At 35.6% G+C, this 20129-nt stretch overlaps 1 protein-coding gene and 1 non-coding gene across 6 annotated transcripts in view; one reads left to right on the top strand and one right to left on the bottom strand.

The window, feature by feature from the left end:
• The window catches only part of NRG3 (neuregulin 3), a 1123251-nt gene that overhangs the window by 110312 nt on the left and 992810 nt on the right, over positions 1 to 20129 (top strand). The window lies entirely within an intron of this gene.
• On the bottom strand, positions 16941 to 17047 carry LOC118146476 (U6 spliceosomal RNA). Its single transcript, XR_004732338.1, has one exon. It is a non-coding gene; the product is annotated as a U6 spliceosomal RNA (small nuclear RNA).

Raw genomic sequence — 20129 nt, 5'->3', positions numbered from 1 at the left:
ACTGGGCCTTTGGTGAGAGTGGTAGTTCTGCCAATCTCTGAATACCTTCTGGGGTCATTCTTTCGTTTTCTTGATGGATGACATGTTTATGGCCATTTAACTCTATTAAATGGCGATAAAATTCTCCCATCCTGTAGAATTTCAGTATTCCAATAGCCTTTTTTTAATTTCTTTTTTTTATTTTGGGCTATGTCTGTCCCCTTTAGTCCAAGCTGACAGTGTTTCTGCTGATATACGCCTATATTTATTCCTGGGTTCTGCTGAGATAACTGATTAGATCTATGAGTCACATCCATAATTTCTTTATGGAGTAATTGTCCAGCTACATTCTTGGTGTTCTTTCCAAAACATACTTAAAATTTTTTTTTCAATATGAATAAGCTGATAATTATTCAAATATTCAAGTTCTGGTTCCTTTTTGCTTAATAATTTCTTCTTCAATAATCTCTCTCCTCTTTTAATTTACTATAAGCAGTAAGGAGAAAATAGACTGTACCTTCCACTTTTTGCTCAGAAATTCTTTCAACTAAATGCCCAAGTTTGTCACTTAGAATTTCTACTTTCTACAAAACACTAGAACACTGTTCAACCAATCTCTCTGTCATTTTGTGGTAAGTATTGGCTTTCCTCTAGTGTCCAATAATATATTTCTTGTTCTCATCTGAGGCCACAACAGAAGCAAGCACATTTAACATCCATATTTTTTTGGACAGTTTGTTCAAGGCATTCTAAGCTTTCTATATAAACTGTGCCTCAAAACTCTCACAACCTCTACCCATTACTTACTTCTAAAGCTGCTTCGACATTTCTAGGTGTTCAGTACTATAACACCCCACATTGTGGTACCCAAATCTGTATTAGTTTTCTGGGGCTGCCATAACAAAATACTACAGGCAACAAAAATGAATTTTCTCACTGTTAGGAAACTAGAAATTCAGGAACCAATCTCAGCAGGCCAGAGCCTCTCTTCTTGTCTTGCAGATGGCCATCTTCTCTCTGTGTTCCCACGTGGCCTTTCCTTTGTATGTGAGCACCCATGGCATCTCTTTTTTTGTCTCTAGATTTCCTTTTCTTACAAGAACACCAATCAGTTTGGATTAGGACCCACCTTAAGAGCCTCATTTTTACTTAATCACCTAGTTAGACAACCTGTCTCCAAATACAGTCACATTCTGAGGTTCTGGGAGTTAGTGTTTCAACATGTGCATTTTGGGAGGATATAGTTTCATAACTTAACAATAAATTAACAATTTGAGTTTAATATAATAATGAAGCTTAAGAAATTATGACTTAGGAAGAAGCATAGCCTTAGCCCATATAGCACTGCTGTGTATCATCACTATGAAAGGACTGGCATCTTAGTGATGTTAAAATTGTGTTTCCCTAGTCTCAGGTAGGGAGTCAGGAGGGCTATGTAGACTGTGTCCATGGTAGGTGGAGATGCTGATGGGTTTCAGCTCTCAGACCTGTTGGATACAAATGGACCACACCAGGGGAAAGTGCTCAATTATGTGTAAATTAACTAGCACTCATATACTCTATCCATGTCTGGAAATAAATGAACACTGAGTCTGTGATCATATTAACTGAACCAAACATTTGGCTAGGAATATCAGACAATAAAACTGAGTAATTAAAATAAAAATTGTTCTAGAATGCCTGGAATGCACAGAAGTTGCTCCTTTTCTTAAATGTTGATGGCCTTACATAGTACACCCTTTTTTGTATTGGGGATGCTTTCTCTGATGGATGGGCTTCAAGATTGCTAATACATGAATTACTCATATTTAGACATAAAAGACTCATTGTTCTTTTAGGTGTCAGACTGTTTTCTTTTGGAAAGTGTTTTTATTTGATGCCTAAATCTTAGCAATAACTTTTAAAGGACAAATGTTGATATATTGGTTGTCTTTAAAAAAAATAATTTCTTGTATGACAAATTACTACCTACTGTGTTCCAGGCACCACACTAAGTGTTATTAATGTAGGTGATGAAGTCACATTGTCTTCACTAAGGGTGTCATAATCTAATTTAAAGTATTTTCTCTTATAGAAATACCTGCTTCCATGTATAAAGGCACCTAAAATGTACACCTCAATTAAGCTTTGCATCTTTCTTGTTTCTCTCAATCTCAGTTTATCACTGTTGTAGGTTAAATAATGGCTGTTCAAATATGTTCACATCCTGATCCCCAAAACTTGTGAATGTTTCCTTTTAATGCTAAAACAATTTAAATATGTGAGTAAGGAACTTGAGATGGGGAGATTATACTGGATCATCCGGGTGAATCTGCTACAATCACAGTTGTTTTATGATAAGGAATATAGAAGGTTCAAAGAAGAGAAGGTGGCAAGGTGGTAATGGAAGTAGAGATTAGAATGAATCACTTTGAAAAAGGAGGAGGGAACCCAAGCTAAGGAATATAGGCAGCCACTATAAAGCAGGGAAAGATTCTCCCATCAGAGTACCCGGAAGGAACCAATCTTGCTGTCACCATGACATTAACCCAGAGAGACTTTTTGTGAGCTTCTGACCTCCAGAACTGCAAGAGAATAAAATTTTGTTGTTTTACGCCACTAAAGGTTGTGGTACTTTGTCATAGTAGCAATAGGAAACTAATAGAATCACATTAATAATCACCAGTTGACTCAAAATCATTTATCTGCATTCTTCTTTACAATCTGTTCCCATATACCATTACCACTAACTGTTACTAATTTATCTATCTTAATTAATTGTAATCCTTCCTTCCCTATTTGCATTGTACCCTTAATTTAGAGACTTGGCATTTCACTTGAAATATTATGGTCAGTTTCCAAATGGTATCTCTGTTTTCAACCTCACTCCTTCCAAACTTTTCTCCAGACTGTTTCTAAATTTTTCTCATAAAAGCCAAATAGGAACTATTTTCTTCTTAAAATCCTGTGATACCTCATGAGCTTCCTTCTTGTTTGCCAAACTCCTGTTCACGCTTCAAGAGGTAATTTAAATATCTTCTTTTCTGTGAGTCTTTCCACAGACATGAATGTTTGCATTATCTTCTGTGTTTCAAAAGCATCTTGAATATATTTTTTTGAAAATCCCTTTTGCATCTATCTGGCTAGCTAGATATAGATATAGATGCATTCCAGGACTTAGCATCCTGTCTGTTATGTTATTATACATAAATAAAAAGACTCAAAAGGAAAGTAATACAATATATGAACTGCAAATTTCTTCTGGAGGTAACATTACAAAATATGTGCTAATAATAGGAGAAAAGAAACAGTGAAAAAATACAAAAGTATATTTTCAAATGTGTTTTTCATAAACAGCAAAGGCTTTAGAGGAGATATGTTACAATGCCCAGAAAATATATAGGAAAACAGCATGCAAATATTTACACATCTATGTAGACCTATCTGGGAAGGGACCTAAGACCAGGAAGATAAATATAATAATAATTAATATCCATTGTGTGCTTACCATGAGCCAGTAGTGTTCTAAGGGCAATCATGTTAATTTACTAAACAATCCTTTGAGACAAGTATTGTTAATAACCACTTTTAAAGTTGTTATGGAAACTGAGCACAGCATTAATACAGCTAGGAAGGGATTTGAACCCAGAAGGTCTGTTTCCAGAGCTTGTAGTCTTATCCAGTATGCTTTACCTGCTGGAAGGTTTTCCATTGCTACTGGGTGGGCAGTTCTGAAAGTGACATAGGCCAAGTCATGACAGCCGAAGTGGCTCAAGCTCATCTTCAGAGATGTTCACTGGATACTATTGTTCTTATTTTCCAACTCCAGAGTTAGCCTGTAATTCTCATCCATTTCAAATCTGCTATCACTTAAGTCTAAAATCATATCAATGATATTTCTAACACATCCCAGCAGTTCTTAAACACGTATGTCCTTATTGTAAGGAATCCTAATTCCACGAGTGATTATTAATGCAGGGAGAGAGCTAAGAGATTACTTTTGGGGATAAAATTCAGAAGAGAGTAGGAAGCAGGTAGAGGATGATGAAGTAATGACAGAGATAATGTTGTGAGTAAGGCAGGTATTTTGAATAGGATATGCCCAAGTTTTAAGTGTGTGAATTTTTCTTTTATCCTCCATTGGGTCATATAGCAAGAATCAGATACATGAGTGGGTATTCAAATCAATTTTGTGGATCAACTATCAGCATTTGATAAAGGAAAATAGAGTAGAATGGAAAAGAATAGCATAATATATACCACAGCATAGCATAGGTATATTTTCATAAATCTTTTATCAGTCATTTCACACTTTGCAAAAATTACTGCAACAAGAGGTAACTTACAATGACAAGGAGCCAATTAGTAGAGGGAGTACACTGAAGGTACTCACTGGATAAAATGTGTCTTTTTTTCATTAATTTCTTTTTTGATTTTTTGGGCTTCAAGAATCACTGATCATCACTGTAAAGGAAGAATACAGTTTATTTGATATTAACATAATTATTAATTAATTGTGAGATGAAGCCAGGAGTTATTTTTCCATCATGAATAAAAGTATTGAGATTTTCAATCAAGTTTCAGGCTGCAAAATTAGACTGTGTTTCAGAAAGAACATTACCAAATTTCCAACTTTAACATTTTAGTTAATTTAATCCTAATTGCCCTTAAAATTAACTGACATATTATTTAAAAGAAAAAAATATGAATTTATAAATGTGGAGGTATGTTTCATTTCACCTGAAGGATTACAAAATGTTAATGGTGAAAACATTGAAAAATATTGACAAATGAGCAATAGTATTAATTTTAGCCAAGAGTTTAAAATGAAAAATTTAGTACAAATCATGAAACTTAAGATACTCAAAATCATTTTCATCGATTATGAAAAAACCAGTGAAAATGCTGCCTGTGTTTTTGTGATCATATTTTGCAAATAATAGTTTAAAACTTTCAAAATTAAAATGATAATTGGAAATAAAGATTATTGTACTTAATATGTCTTAATTTTTTGTAAGAAAGGAAACATATAAATTCATTGACACAATGTCTTATTCATTTGACAACTTTTTAATTTAATTTTTTTAAGACAGTCTTGCTTTGTCACCCAGGTGAGAGCACAGTGGCACGATCATTGCAGTCTTGATGTCCTGGACTCAAGTGATCCTCCTGCCTCAGCCTTCCAACTACAGATGAGCACCACCATATCCAATGTAGTACTTGTCTCTACAAATTAAAAAATAAAATACAATTATTTTATTTTTTAATTTGTAGAGACAAGTACTCATTACATTTCCCAGGCTGAACTTGAACTTCTGACCTTAAGTGACCCTCCCACCTTGGCCTCCCAAAGTGCTGGGATTCCACAACCTTTAGTATGAAATTTCTTCTATTGCATAGTCACAACATTATTGTGTGTTTTAAAAAATAGCACATATAGGCCGGGCATGGTGGCTAAAGCCTGTAATCCCTGCACTTTGGGAGGCCGAGGCGGGTGGATCACGAGGTCAACAGATCGAGACCATCCTGATCAACATGATGAAACCCCGTCTCTACTAAAAATACAAAAAATTAGCTGGGCACGGTGGTGCGTGCCTGTAATCCCAGCTACTCAGGAGGCTGAGGCAGGAGAATTGCCTGAACCCAGGAGGCGGAGGTTGCAGTGAGCTGAGATCGTGCCATTGCACTCCAGCCTGGGTAACAAGAGCAAAACTCCGTCTCAAAAAAAAAAAAAAAATAGCACATATAACTTTGAAAACTGTTGTATTAGCCTGTATGGATGCTATAGTGTGTCTGTGTATGTGTGTGTGTGTGTGTGTGTGTGTGTGTGTGTATGTGTGTGTATTATATATGTAATATAATATATATTTGTATGGATACCATTGTGTGTGTGTTTTGAGAAGGAGTCTCGCTTTGCTCGCTTTTGTCGCCCAGGCTGAAGCACAGTGGCACTATCTGTCCTCACAGCAACCTCTACCTCCTGGGTTCAAGCGATTCTGCCTCAGCCTCTCAAATAGCTGGGACTGCAGGCACATGCCACCACACCTGGATAATTTTTGTATTTTTAGTAGAGACAGGGTTTCGCCTTGTTGGTCAGGCTGATCTCAAACTCCTGACCTCAGGTGATCCTCCCGCCTCACCCTTCCAAAGTGCTGGGATGACAGGTGTGAGCCACCATGCCCGACCTATTTTTAATAACAAATTATCTGATAGAAATAAAAGCTTTATTTTTTAACACAATATCCCGTTGTGTAACTTTTAGAAACAGTGACTGCTATATTAATACAGTCTAGTATAAGTAGGCAGTGTGAGAAATATGAGAAATGACATTCGAGAGTGTAAAATGCTAGTTAATGGTAAATGGCAAAATGACTTTTGGAAGGTATGTAATATAGTTAAAATTTGATTAAATGTTCTTTGGAATTGGTTAAGAGCATTGTTGATCAATATTCATGACACTGGTATAATTATATATGAGTTACAATTGAGAGAGCAAAAAAATGTGAGTAGGAAATTATTAGAAGCTACCAATAATGAGCTCTTGGAAGTCACTTGTTAAATTCATCTTAAAGCTTTGATATCCAAAGAAACTTAGCTGACTCTCATGGATGGGGGAAAGATTGTTTTATTAAAGGAAGCTCACTGAAATGTTTTTGGCATATTTTGTCCAGAGATTGGTGCTACTATGCATATCCATATTTTCTATCATCCTAACATTCTTGAATCGTCATGACCAACAGTACTAAGCAGGGGTGTCTAAGAATCGAGATAAAAGATTCACTTTTTTCACTTTTTTGGTTGTTGCTGGAAAATAATCTCATATAGTAAATCATTTCTAAGATATATTTGGGTTAAAATGGAAGATTTAATAAACTAGAAAAATAAAGAAAAAACAAAATGCACTTCAATATATTGACCATATCCAAGGGTGATAGTGTAGTGTTTTGATATTTAATTGATAGAAATTCTCTGAAATAAGAATTGCCATTCCTGATTTCCTAAGTAGATGGTCTGGAGGTGGTATGAGTTAGCCTAGCTCTACTACCATGCAGCAAGTTGAGTTGTATAGATAAGATCTGAAATTAGGTCAAATAAGGCTCCGAAAGCTATGTTAAGGCCTTTAACTGCCCTCTCTCTGTAAGTAAGAAATGTGAGGAAACTGAGATTTACTCATTAAGTACGCCCTACTTTGATATATTTTCCCAAGGTTAGAGGAACAGAAGGCTCTTAGTGGTAGTTTTTGTTATTTTCATGGTTATTGTTATTATTATTGCTAATGCCTACCTATTTTCCCTGTTAATCAGGAAGCTTTGTCCAGTCCCTCTTAATAAAATGCAGTCAGGGAAATGGAATATCATTCCAATATATAAAGCTCAGCTTATCCTGAGCATCCAGATGTCTAGAGAATATTTGATATGCCCGGAGTTGCACAGTGTTATATTAGGTCCTGAGTTAGTATTCTGTGTATAGTGTTCATGGCAGAGTCCTGTCTCTTCTCAAAGTGTATGTAATATAGGATATAACAGTAAGTAGACAAGTGCTGGTTTTTATTATTAGAAGGCTACTACAGAGCAGAGAACTTGTGGTCTTAACAGCCCACATTAAGGAATGCAGGTTCTATTTAAGTAGAACCTATTTAAGTAAATCCATCAGTGTTAAATCAATGATGGATTTCCAAACCAGGATGTACTTTTTCTAAAGAAAATAAATACGTTTGCTGTTGTGTAAAGAAAGTCTGGGTAGAAGAACAGAGTTAAGGAGGGGAGGCCAGTTAGGAGACTGTTGAAGTAACACAAGGGAGGGATTATAGTGGAATGGACTGGGTGGTTGGAGCAGAAGTGATTATGAAATTATACTCTAAATATATGGTAGAGGTAGAATTAATCAAATTGGATATCTGAATATATTAGATGGCGTGAGAGAAAAAGGTTTAATCAAAGATAATCCTTATTTCTGACTATAGGAATAGGTGGTTGATAGTGTCATTGACTGTATTGGGAGACTTAGACTACATAGGGAGAGTTTTGTTGGATTGTGGCAAATTAAGAGTTCTATTGAGTTCTGTTGGAGGTGCACGTTAGACAACTAAGTGAACTTGCTAAGCATACCGTTGGAGATTAAAGCATGAGTTATCAGTCTACAGATGGTTTGAGTTAGAGTACAGACATCTAGTATGAGATCATCTAGGGAAAGACACAGATGGTGAGGAAAAGAGGACTCAGTCCCGTACCTTAAAGTACACTGACCTTAAGAAATTGGACAGAAAGAAGAAATAGCAAAGAAAATCAAAAGTAATAGAGAGAATCACAGAGAGATTTGAGGTCTACTTACTGTGCTAAATGTGGAGAATTTGAAGATGAATGTAAAAGATATTGAAGTCTGTTTTCTCCAAGGGAATATTATTCTGGTTCATTTATGAAGTCATCTGTACTGTTTTGTGTGAGGAAACTGGTTTCATCAGTTCTTTAGATTACTTACTGTCATTTTGGGTTTGAGGTCATAGGAACCTAGAGGAAAAACTACTCAGTAGGAAGCAACAGTTGTGTCAATACTGCTGTGAGGTTGAGTAGAAAGATGAGAAGTGAGAATTTTTCTTTTGATGACCAACAAGTTATTGATGGCCTTGAGAAATATGCAACTCTGGAGATGTGTCTGTAGAAGCTGGATTGTAGTGGGTAAAAAAAAATGAACAGGAGATGAAAAAATGGAGAAAAATCTCTGCAGAAGGTTGACTATGAAGAGGAGCAGATAAATGAAGTATAAATCAGAAGGCTCATTGTTCAAGGGACACATTGCTTACAATAGAAATATTGTAATATTATATATGAAACTTATGGGACTGACACTAGAGAAAGTTTGAGGAGGCAAAATACACAAAGGGACATGTTTGGATGGTCCTTGAGAAGGTGTTTGTGACAGAATTTGTAGTCCAAGAAGTGACTGTCCCTATCTTTAGATCTCAGTTTTCTCATCTGTCAAACAGTGAAGTTGCTGTGGATTATTTCCAAGCTTCTTTGTGACTTGAATATTCTACAAATTTATTACTGTATGTCATGCATATGCTATTAAGCAATGATGAAGATGGGAGATGTATCCTGAGGCTGTTTACTCTCATGTTAAATGTGGAGAATTTGAAGATGAATCTAAAAGATATTTAAGTCTATTTTCTCCAAGGGGATATTTTTATGGATCATTTATGAAGTCATCTGTATTGTTTTATGTGAGAAGATGGGTTTCATCCATCTTTAGATTACTTATCCTCTTGTAGAGACTACAACTTTTTCGAAGTTTGAGGCTGCAACATATTCACATTGGTTTTATTGTTTCAATCCTATTTTCACTGTTTTGCCATCTAACCAAAAGATACTGGTGCAGTAAGGAGAATTAAGAAAGATAAATTCATTAACAGCAATAAGTATCATGAAGACATATGCATTTTGGATATATGCTAATGACCATAGTTTTTTTACTCTATTATGAGGCTGAAAGGTTTTCAATGGAATTCCCTGAAAAGAGACTTATAGCAGCCATATAAATAACAATTACAGAGAGTATTATTGGTATGTATGCTAAAGTACCTTTTATGTTATCTTTAATACTTGAGTAGAAATTAGCTGAATTCTATTTATCAAGATAAATTTTTCCTCTTAAGAAAAATCCAGTTGCTAAAAATTTAAAGAAAATAAACATAGTATTTTCTCTTTACTAATGAAATGCAAATTTACTTATTAAACTCTTGTTTTGCAAATGTCATATTGGTTGAAATGAGTCAAAATTGGCAATTTGTTTGGAACCAGAATATATATGAGAAGCTTCCTATTGCCCTTCTCAACTTACATGGTATTTATTTATGCAAGGGGAAGGCACATCAGGTGTGTCATGACATGAACTGAAGCCTATAGAACCAGGAAGAGATGTGCATGGGAGGTAGCTGATTGATAAAAACGTTCAGAATGATATATTTCAGTACTAATTATTGTCTTCAATATGTAAATTGTTTCCAGGAATCATATTTTGCTTTATTAAATGGATGCATCATTAGATATTTTGTTAATATCGCTGATCTTTTTTGTTCAAAAAATGGTTATTATGATCTCAAAATCATAGGATTTGAGAGAGATTACATGATATAACAAGTATAAGTTGTAGATCACAGAACTTGGCACCTAGTAACACATTACCTCAAAACACATGCTCAAAGGCTGTGAATGAGATCTGATTCTGGTTTTTAACAGGCTAGAAAACCACAATGATTTGTGGATACATGATTCTATGGTAGAATATTCATGTGGAAATAATCTGGAGTGCATACACTGTGTGGGTCCCCCAAAAGCATGGGTTATTGTAGGAATAATTAACCAACCTTCCTTATTTAGAAATTGGAAATGGAAGTTAGGGTTTTTAAAATATAAAAGTCTATTTACTAGTTCTGTGATGAGATTTTTAAAAATTCAAAACAAAACAAAGCAAAAACTACACATGATTTAGCTTGTTTGGACTGCTATTTGATGGTGTTTAATAATAATAGAAATAATTACCTCTAAACAAAATTAATTTAGTATGCATCTTGCTGTTACTTCTACGTTAAGCAAAATAATATCTATCAACCATTAATATTTTAAACAGGTAGCTCTTTATTCTCCAGAGTAAACTGTGTTAATTTCCAAGAACAAATAATTTCCATAATTATTAAACAAATACTGTATTAGATCATAGTTTCTGAGCATTAGTCACAGAAAAAGTCCTGAGATTAGATTGAAACAAAATGTCATGCTTTATTTTTTTACTTTACTTGGTTAGGATTCCCTTATTAGAAATATACCTATTGTATTACTATTTTCAAGCAATGAAAACAAAATTCCATTGTAAGTTAGGTCATTTCACAGTTAATATAAGCAAAAACTGTCATTTTTTTGTTACTATAAGTTGATTGAATATGGAAACCATGAACAATCTAGCTGTTTCAGATCATACTTTTAAAAATAAAATTGTTTTTATCTTCGAGTGTGTGTTTTAAAGGATTATAGGTGGAAAGAATATTGGTTTATAATTTAGAAACAACATTTTTAAAGAGATATTTGCATTTGCAGCATAATGGAAGTTGATCTGATAGTTGTAATTGTCAACAGCTGTCTGCTTGTGCTTGAGACTGTATCTGCCCTTGCTCATTTCTCACTCTGCAATCCTGGAGAAGTGGAAGAATGTTGGTCATGTCTCCTTTTGCTGGGTATAAGAAACTTATATAAAAAGATGCAGTTTCAAGTAAATGATGTATTCTCTTAAGCTCACAAACAAAGATGACTTTTATAATAAATAATTCCTACCATAAAAAAGGTTTCTTTGCATTATTGCAATCATTTAGTACAGATTTCAGCAACAATTGTTTAGGTTCCTTTTCTAAAACTGTGGATGAGCTAGAATGTTTCTCTTTGTCCTCTCCTTCAGAGGTCTCTCCTGACACCTCTTTTTCTGTCTTCCCATTTAGTTTAGGGGTTCTCCATTCTATAGGCTCTTTCTCTCACCCCATTGTCACAGCTGTACTGTGATCCAGTATAGACGTTCTCCGCATGGATAGCAACTCCTATTGAGTGCCAGCAGATATGAGTCCTGCAAGATGCCCAAAGAATAAAAGATCTGGCCGGGCACGGTGGCTCAAGCCTATAATCCCAGCACTTTGGGAGGCTGAGGCGGGTGGATCACGAGGTCAAGAGATCGAGACCATCCTGGTCAACTGGTGAAACCCCGTCTCTACTAAAAATACAAAAAAATTAGCTGGGCGTGGTGGCGCATGCCTGTAATCCCAGCTACTCAGGAGGCTGAGGCAGGAGAATTGCCTGAACCCAGGAGGTGGAGGTTGCGGTGAGCCGAGATTGCGCCATTGCCCTCCAGCCTGGGTAACAAGAGCGAAACTCCATCTCAAAAAAAAAAGCATAAAAGATCTATGGTCAACAGTTTAGCCATCTTACAGGGTCAGGATTCCATTCATATATTAAAGTCTTTGTGAGACATGCAGTAAAGAAACCTGTGATTAATCTATATTTCCCCAGATTACCTTATTATGAAATCTGTATTTTAGAATAGGTATTTCTAGTCTGAGAACCTAGTTATTTTGGAATACTTTGGGAAATGTCATGTTACTATTTGAATAAGAAGTTGTCTCTTCATTTAGAGGACGTAACCTAGACTATAAATGAATGATATTATCCATCAGATTTCATCTGCTTAATTTTTGAGTTTTGTGCATTTAGCAATAGAAAGTTTAAAAACACCCATTCTTCAATGTATTTAGCATTATACTAAAAGAACATAGGAAAGATATAGTCTACCGTTCTCATTTTATGGTGTTGAAATTAAAGCCTAGACAGAGGATAATAGTTGACCATGAGCACACAGCTTAGTTTAAAGTAGCTGAGGTGTGAGTTGTTTTATTTTGTTTTGTTTTTCTTTTGAGACAGAGTCTTGCTCTCTCACCCAGGCTGGAGTGCAGAGGTATGATCATAGCTCACTGTAACCTCAAACTATTTGGTTCAAATGATCCTCCTGCCTCAGCCTTCTGAGTAGCTGGGACTGCAATTGCATGCCACCACTACCAGATATATATATTTTTTAATAGAGACGGGATCTTCTTAGACGGCTCAGCTTGTTCTCGAACTCTTGGCTTCACCTGATCCTTCCACCATGTCCTCACAACGAGGTGGAATTACGGACATGAACCATTGCACACAGCCAAGATTGTGATCCGAATTCTTATTTTCCAGTCCCAAATTTAGTGTCAAGTCTACAAGTTCAAACTACTTTCATTAAAGGAGAACCATAGTTATAATATTCTCAATATAACCCATAACTTTTTGTAAATGGTTTTATTTGTAATGTTATTTTTCTGTTTATAATATGTTTCTTGTGAATCACATAGAAGTGCAGAAGCATTGAGGAAGCCCATCAAGCTGGGGCTTTGTACATTTGTGCAGGTAGCATATTGAACCCCTCTTTGCTATTTAATATAGTGTGAAAATTTCCCTAGTGCTGTACTTATTTTCCAAAAACATCATTCTTCCTTTAGACAATGTCCTATTGTTGTTTCCAAAGTTTTGCTATTTAAAACTGTATTTGACTAAATGTACTAAAAATGTAATTGCTGGGTCAAAGAATATCACCATTTGTAGTGTTTTTGCTCTGTAATGACAGCTCTAAAGTGTTATCAGTTTAGAAACTAAAGCCTAGACAGAGGATAATAGTTGACCATGAGCACACAGTAGTGTATGAGAAGACCCCTTTTTGTTTTTTACAATCAAACATAGTATCTTCAAATTGTCCAGAATTCTGAGATTACTTTCTTTAATATTGGCTATGTAAAATAGTAACTTAACATGCTTTTTATACCTCTTGGATTTCTTCCTAATATCTCCATTTCTGTTGATAATAATGACTTTTTCTATTTATGATTTAAATTGCAGTTGTTATGTATGAAACACCTATTTGAAGGTTTAAATTTGACATTGTGTTAAGCTAAAAGATAATATTAAATCATTGAGCATTCACTGTGTTTAACAAGGTTCTTGGTTTATTCTCTCTTCTTTTAAACCTGCGTTTCTAGTTCTTAAGTTTTTTTTTTATTCTTTCCTCGTTAGGTGAGGTATTCCTTTAACTCCTTTTTAATTTTTTTTTTGCATAAGGGATAATATGTTGCATATTTTGAAAGAATATATGATATAATAGCTTTCTATTGCTCCTGTGCATTGTCAAGTGATCAAGAACATGCCGAGTGCTCAATTCTTGGTTCATAGATTTTTTTTTCTTAAAAGAGTGGCGTATTTTAATTTTCATTATTTTCTGGTATCTGGTTATGTAGAAGTCAAATTTGAAGCAAGTCCAGTTTGATCTAGTTTTTGACTTAACTCTTGGATACTTTAGAATGTTTAAAATATTGTAAAGTTATTTCCATTATTTTAATAGGATTTACTTTTTGTTTCTTCATAAATCTATTTTAATTTTAGCTCTTGAGTTCTATTCTAAAATGTCAGAGTTTTCTTTAGCTGAGGAAAGTTATTTGTCATTTTTTTCTATGGTAACTGCACTTGTTCCATTTTACTCTCTTTTTTTCAGATTTCTTTCTAACGTGAATTTGGTCTCTCAGATACGGTTTTCATATCTCCACTTGTGACATTTTGTCTTGATCCTGATGAATGGAGTTCAAGATAAATTCCCTCAGTTTTCTCTTTCATTTGATTTTGATAATAATTTAACTGAGTGTTTTTAATTTAACCCATGGTGTTTTCCATTCAATATAAGCATTTCATCTTTACGTTCATGTTTCATATTTAATAGCAAAAATAGGATTATGTAATGAATTCCAACAAATATCTAGTTGTTATTAGTATATGAGATAAAGGGAGGTAACACCAAAATATTTTTGCTGCAGTTGTTTCGCATTTCTTCTAGAAAATCTATTTTCTCGACAGTCCCTGCTTTCCTACAATACTTCCTGTAGGTTCACTGATTTTCCTGTTTGCTCACTTGGTTTCATGCATGTTGTGTCTGGAATGCATGTTTACTCTGAAATCCATTTCTCCACTGTGTTTGACAGCAACTCGTGACCCCTTCATTTAGCTTTTATGCTGGCTGTGAGTATCTATTCTGAGGGAGGGTTTAAGGGTAAGCCCTGAAAATATGTTTTCTGCTTCATATGATTATTTACTAATGGAAAGGCTCCCTTGATTTAACTCGTGTTGGCTATTCCTGGTACTGGCTTTTGCCTTACTGTTTAAGGGTGTCATGGAATGTTAACGTGTTCTTCCAGTTACTTCCTATGAGTGTCTGGAGATGGGAAAAGTGGTTGAATATTGGGGTGAATGATAGGCCACCCACTTCTACAGGGTTCCTGTGGCTCTTCACTATTCTAGTCCTATAGAATTCCTTGTACTTTCTTGTTCTTCCTCAGTACCTTTTCTAGATACAGACCCTGATACTGTTTTTTGTTAAATTGATCAATTCCATGCATCTGTGGTCAGAGGGACTGAAATTGTTCTCACGTGGCTCTCTTAACAGGAAAAGTCCTGGGTTAATCTGCTCATGATCCTTTACATCCAGCTCTTGGATTTTTTTTTCTTTCTAATGCATAATGAATAGCTTTGCTAAAGAGGATTCTGCTTTCAAATTTCAAGAGTAATCTGTCTGAGTATTAACATGCTGGAAATTTTTTAAAATATCACATAGTGTGTTAGCTCATATGTGACAAACAGATAATGCATCCTATGGCCATTAGGAACCGAATATTTGTCAGAACATTCTGTCTATTGTTTAAAGGCATCGGTGGAATGTCATAATATTTATACAGGGTATGAAAATGTTGCATTGTGCATGTCTGAAGTCTATAGTGTATCCCTAAGACTCTTGTGATTTAGCCGAATTCTGGGGGAATGTTGCCAATATCACTGTTTGAAATGAGATAATCAGATGGCTTATGTAGCTCTATTTACCTCCATTCCACCCTCTGTCACAGTATAGTAAGTCACTTGTTGAAGCATATGCTTAATGAAAAATTAATAGCAATACAATATGATATAGTGGCGCAGGACTATATTCTGACTAGTATAAGGTATTTACATGTTTCTGCCAATTGGTCATTATCTTTTATTTCACATATTCATGATGAGTGCATATTTAGAAAATGAGAGAGAGTGCTTTCTGCTAATGTTTCTGATTATTAGTGATAATGCTGAATTCATGTGCTTTCAGAGAGAGTGAGAGGGAGAAGAAGAGGGGCTAGAGTATGGAGGAGGCAGGATATGAAAGAGAGGGAGCAAGAAAGGAAGGAGAGGAGGAATAAGGGTGAGAATGTGAATTGCTGTGTGGGTGGGCCTGTGTAAATGTGACACAGATGCATAATTTTGGAAGTCTGAATTTTCTATATTATCACTTTGGAACATTACCAAGTAGTGCAAATGCTGCTATGTAGTTGAAACTAATTATGGGTATATCTAAAATCGTATCTCACATACATGTGGTCTCATAGGCATAATTTGAAAAAATAATTTGTTATTAGTTATTCTTTCTTGAAAGTCATGTATTTAAATTCTTTAATAAAATGGATAAGGTTTTTCTGATTAGCCAAGATAAGGCTGCTTATACTTATGAATCTATAAGAGACTATAAATTTCCTCACTCTTGCATGCTATTACCAGATGAATCATTCTCTTTTGTATCTGGCAGCTCATTCATCTGCTAAGAGACCTTCTGGGCCCCACAGTGCCTGCAGTGCACAGGGAAGCTTTTTAGGCTGACATACAGGCTCTCCCGTGATATGGTGTCCACCTGCCTCTCTAAACACTGTACCCCAGTTGATAGTTGGTGTGTGTGTATGTGTGTGTGTGCGTGCTTTGGGCTCCAGCTAAGCCAAGCCCCTTGCCATTCTGCATTATGATTGTGGGATTTCTGCCCTCCATGCCTGTGCAGGGTCACTATGGGATGTCCTTCGTCTCCAGTCTTCTATGTTTAGATGCTGTCCATCTTCACACAATCAGCTCCTTCTCCAGGAACGGTCACTGCTGAGGCATCATAGTCATTCTTTTTTTAACATGTAAACTGACGGAAGCCTTTACCTTCATGTCTCCTAAGACAGTGAAATGCGAAACCTCAGCTGTGTATTTGGAGGGCCCTGAATTCCGATTAGCCTATACCAGTCATGTTGTCTTCGGTATGATACCTAATATCTTGGAGGCTCTGTTTCTTCAACTGTGAAGTAGGGGTGATAATATGCACGTTACAGGGCTTGGAAGATGAAAATGATGTCTGAGTCATGTATAGCACAGTGCTTGGGCCATAACCAATGTCAGATAAGCACAGCATATTCTATGATTTTTATTAAATGCCCTTGTTATCTTCTATAATGTGATTTATTTGTACAGAATGTCTCCCTACCCTGGGGTCCCTCACATTTGTCTGTGTGTTCTCCTGCATCACCAAAGGCCCAACATTTTTTTTTTTTAAATATGGAATGCTTCATGAATTTGCGTGTCATCCTTGCGCAGGGGCCGTGCTAATCTTCTCTGTATCGTTCCAATTTTAGTATATGTGCTGCCGAAGCGAGCATGGCCCAACATTTTTTAACATCAAATATGCATGAAATTGGGTCTTAATTTTTTTAGTACTCAGAAGACAGTCTCATCCCAGCCCAGTTTCTTCCATTACTTCCAGTATCTCTGAGCTGAGCAGGTCTGGGTGATTTGTGAGCCTTCATTTGTGATCATGTGTAGCCTCTGCTTCAACTGTCTTTTAGGTGGCAGGAACCACTGGCTTCCTTTCCTGAAGAGGCCAGCTGAAGTTTGAAGCTCCTTACTCTTAAAGAGCTTGACAGTTGCAAGGATATTTTCAGTGTGAGGAACGGCATAGTTTCCTTTGGCTGCTTTTAAGAAGCCAAATGGATTGTGATTAAACTTGTACCTTCTCTTTATCAAAGAGGTGGACTTTTAAGCTAATCTACAGAGTTGGGCTGGTTAGCTTTTATCCACATTTAGTCAGATCAGATGTTGAAAATAGGTCTACTTAGACATGTTTCTCTATATGACTTTAGAAATTCCCTCCTGTGGCTAGAAATCAACCCCTTTATAATCCTGCCACCCAACCTGGCCATTCTGATTCTAGGAACTTTGTGGTATGCTGTTGTCTTCAAGTCCTCAGTTCACACTGCTGAGTAGTATGGACAGTGGACATCTCATGGGTCTTTGGAGTCAGACAAACAGGGTCACAGAGTCATTGTTGATATTATTGAACACTTCTCAGTCACAGTGTCCTCATTTGGATAAATAAGGCTAATATTGTCTACTGCTAGGACTGTTGTAAAGGAATAAATGATGCACAAGTGTTATGTGATAGAACAACGTATGTGATAGAGTGATACAGATAGAGGACCCAATGAATGTTAATCGTCTCCTCCATGCCGTCTCTCCTTTTCTCACATCTAAACATCATGAGAAATAAGCCTAGTCAAAAAGATAAGCATATATTTTAAGTAGGGCTGCCCTTTTACATGGCAAACTGTCTTCTATTGGTGGGGCGGGGGGAGGGTGGAGTCTCACTGTGTGACCCAGGCTGGAGGGCAGTGGCATAATCCTGGCTCACTGCAACCTTTGCCTCCCAGGTTCAAATGATTCTCCTGTCTCAGCCTCCCAAGTAGCTGGGATTACAGGTGCCCACTGATTTTTGTGTTTTTAGTAGAGACGGTGTTTCACCTTGTTGGCCAGGCTACTCTCAGACTCTTGGCTTCAGGTGATCTACCTGCCTCAGCCTCCCAAAGTGATGGGATTACAAGCATGAGCCACAGTGCCTGGCTGTCAAACTGATTTTAAAGAGAAACACCTTTTTAGATTCCAACAGTATTTACTACTTGAACGGTTATTGACAATGAACAGCCATCATTTACATGAAAGGTAAAACATGTGCCTTATATAATTTTTTAAAACAAGCACTTGTGAGACCTTAAGGCTCAAATGACACTTTTTTAATAAGGGACAATAGAGATTGAAGAAAATGATAAAATGTAAGAGGAGCAGTTTCCAAAACTTATCCCAAAATCATTGAAAGAAGTACATTGGTGTTTGCAACTAAGATATTTTGAAGAATTGGTATCATTCTGGACAATCATACTCTTGGCCACATGAGCAGTTAAAATTCATACCACATGGCTATGATAATGACATTTTATTTTATCATATTAATTAAAATGAAATGTATCGTTTGAGAAAATATTTTTTCTAAGAGAGGTCGGGTCATTTTGTAAAAATGTTCAAATTTGTAATGAGACTACATAACTTATTATGTTTTCCTCTTTGGGAGCCATAACAAAATCTTAAAAAATGAGTTCTTAATTACAAATAGATTCACATGTACTCGTATGAAATCAATCTCCTTTATGCCTTTAACAGCTAGTAGATGAGAATAAAATAGAATAAAACTATGGTTATGCTTGAAAGTATTAGTGATAGTTTTAATAAATGAGACTTCATTTATGTTTTAATATAACTATATTGTTAATTTATTATCTCTAAATAACAAAGAAATTCATGTGAGTCCAGTGTAGTGGGAGCTGAGACATAGGGAATACAAACTGAGTTGAGACACTTGCTTTAATCAAGAATGTTTAGGTAGTTGCCTTGGTCACATGATCCTTTTCTGGACAGTGTTACCTTTCTTTGTTAATATCTATTCTAAATGATACATTTTTGGGACCATAATCATGCCTAACCCGGCAATGAGACCCTATCCAAACGTATCAGCTTGAAAATTGGTAAGGAAGATGCTAGATAATAAAAAGTAGATTTTTTTTGTTTCCTAATGAACTAAGTTATGTTTATTCTTAATAACCCTTTGGAAATTAGTTTACCTAAACTTTAAAGAACACACATTTCCTTATTATTAATAAAATTTGTGTAGCATAGCAAAAGATTGTATATACAATTTTGCATTGATCCTTCCAGAAATCTTATGAAATAGTTGTTCTTATGTCCATTTGAATAGAAAACAATTGTGATATTTAGGGGAACTAAGTAACATATCAGCTGCATTATTTTTTCCTTCTAGGCCACATAATGTCATTTAGGAGTTGTGAGCCATGGGGTAACATGGTCAAGTTTGTAGTTTAGATGAATTTTTCTGGCAGAAGTGTGAATGTTCAATTTGTGAGCTCCAAGACTGGAGGCAGGGCCATGTATCATCCTTGGCTCCTACCTTTCTATCAGAGCCCACATTTCACACATCACGAAAGCCATTAGCTATAATTTCAGCATGTATCAACAAGCCAACTTACCTCTCAAGGCTACTGCTTCTATCTTCCTGGCTTCAGCCTGTCAACTCCTTCCTTCATTTACAGTAGCCTTCAAATTTATTCACAAAAAGCTCCAAAATGAATATATTAACTTACTAGTCTTATGTCTGTAGCAAGTTTTAACAGTTGAGTATGAAATTTGTTTAATAGGCAACTTAAAAGAAAATCCAAGTCAATGCAATACATTTCTGCTGGAAATCATTGCTGTTGCAAAATTACTCAGTTTGATTCTTGTTTTTCAATGGTCTTGCCAGAACAAAGTTGCTATTCTCAGTTGTTTTTCTCTTTTAAAATAATTTTATTCAATTTATGAATTTGTTTCAATTTTTAATATAATACCCTGACACATGTT

The sequence above is a fragment of the Callithrix jacchus genome, chromosome 12 (genome assembly GCF_049354715.1).
Source record: "Callithrix jacchus isolate 240 chromosome 12, calJac240_pri, whole genome shotgun sequence".
Classification (NCBI taxonomy): domain Eukaryota; kingdom Metazoa; phylum Chordata; class Mammalia; order Primates; family Cebidae; genus Callithrix; species Callithrix jacchus.
The sequence above is the reverse complement of the archived record's forward strand: the minus strand, read 5'-3'. Positions and strand labels throughout refer to the sequence as shown.